The 1,832-nt window shown below is 38.4% G+C and overlaps 1 protein-coding gene across 1 annotated transcript in view; it reads right to left on the bottom strand.

Moving 5' to 3' along the window:
- txlng (taxilin gamma) overlaps positions 1-927 on the bottom strand; it is a 45,842-nt gene extending 44,915 nt beyond the window's left edge. Inside the window, exon 1 of the mRNA XM_061670606.1 lies at positions 843-927. The gene's annotated coding sequence lies outside the window, so the exon portion shown is untranslated. The remainder of the gene's footprint in view (positions 1-842) is intronic.
- Positions 928-1,832: the final 905 nt, after the last annotated feature.

The following is a 1,832-nucleotide window of genomic DNA, read 5'->3' on the forward strand; positions in this document are numbered from 1 at the left end:
TATTTTTTTTTTTATCAATTTAATGTTTAATTATGGAGGGGGGCATGACGTCGGTATATTTGGAGGAAGCAACTATCAGGTCGCTTTCCCAGTCCTAAGGTTATGAATGCGACATTAACAAAGTTCTAACTTGATACATCAATCTGCCAACCACATAGAGATCTGTAATATAAATACAGTATGATAGCAGAGTAGATTAGTACGGTAGTTTATTTTAACGAGGTACAACAAATGACTTATTTTGTAGCTAAAAATTTAACCTACAGGTTGACAAGGCTTTATCTACTACTGCTCCAGATAATACAGCGTCCTTATGGATTACCCAAGGCTTTAAATACTTCATACTGTTAAAGTTCGAATTACATTTTTAGAATTTTTAATTCTCAGTTTAAATACTTAATACAGTTCTACAATGTGCTTAGGCAGATCAACGTGACCTTCCATTTTTAGTTACTTACACTGTACACTGAATCTGGTGTGACGGTGTCTTCACACACGAATAATGTCGCGTCAAACTCGAAGTCTTATTAGCTTGACGAACATACGGTTAATCGCTCGCACTCTGGCGCGGCATTGACATTTTAGTTGACGACACCGAACTGGTTAATTAACAGATCTAATCTTAAATCGAATTTCACCTTTTAGCTGCCGTGAGTTAGCTATTGCTCGCTTTCCTTTGCTAACAGCTAACACCCGAAGTGGATTTCGGTAAATATTGCATGTGGAACGGTCACTGCAAGAGCAATGAATTCTGACTCGAAGTGGCAGATAAAACGGGGTTAACTTTAAAGATGTTTCAAATGTAAATAAGCAAACTTTAATCCAATATCTGGAGTATTTACCTGTCTCAATGTGATGATACGGCGTTACTGTTATCAAGCTAGCTGTGAAAAGAAACAAACAAGTACAGCGTCCGGTTATAGGTTTTTCACAATAATGTCAAGTACGACCAAAAATATGACTGGTTTTACTCAGCGACGCTTTTATATATGACTTCTTCACTCTTTTGAATACATTTAATTATTATCAGTAGTAGTTTGTTACCAAATAGTAAAACAGGGTTGTTGTTATTAACCTTAACCTTGTTAACCATTATTTGTCGTTGTTCAGAAACAACGGGCCGCGACCGTACGCCACTACGACAAGGTGGGTAAATCCACCATGCTCCATTATAAACCTGAGTTCTGAAATGACTACCCATGAACTCGAAAACTGCCAATATTTGGGTCCAGATCAGATGATCTGAATTAGTTCTATCAAATCTGAGTACGCTCACAAAAGATATGAAGAGAAAACACGTCAGCTGTCGGAGCCCGGCTAAACTACGTGTCTATGTGGCGGCCATGTTGGTCGGGGCGACTTTCCCAACAAATGCAATGCATAGACGTTGAAATTAAGTCGTAATTTGCTAATTTCTCAACCGATTTTCATGAGGTTTACCTTTTTTCAACGCAAAAGTGTGCTCTATCCATGTGGCACATTAAAAAAAAAAAAAAAGCACACGCACGGTAAGATAAGAATGTACTTGATAAATTCACAGGTTCGCATAGCGTTGGTATGTTGTGTAAAATGTGTAAATTGTGTCATGAAGTTAAAGCACAGCTAAATTTTGTCCACAATTAAATAATTCCGACAGTGACTTAGTTTATTGTGGGAGGGGGCTTCGCTTGACTGGTACTGAACTTGATGTTGATTTGTCAAAGAGGGCTTTCTTGGATTTGGCAGCATCCAGTCTACCCTTTCTTGGGTGAGTGTTTTAGACTTGTGTACTTTCACTGTTGCCTCTAAAGTGAACAAGAGGACTCTCATAATCCTGCCCTCCATGTGCTGCA

The sequence above is a fragment of the Phycodurus eques genome, chromosome 2, assembly GCF_024500275.1.
Source record: "Phycodurus eques isolate BA_2022a chromosome 2, UOR_Pequ_1.1, whole genome shotgun sequence".
NCBI classification, from domain to species: domain Eukaryota; kingdom Metazoa; phylum Chordata; class Actinopteri; order Syngnathiformes; family Syngnathidae; genus Phycodurus; species Phycodurus eques.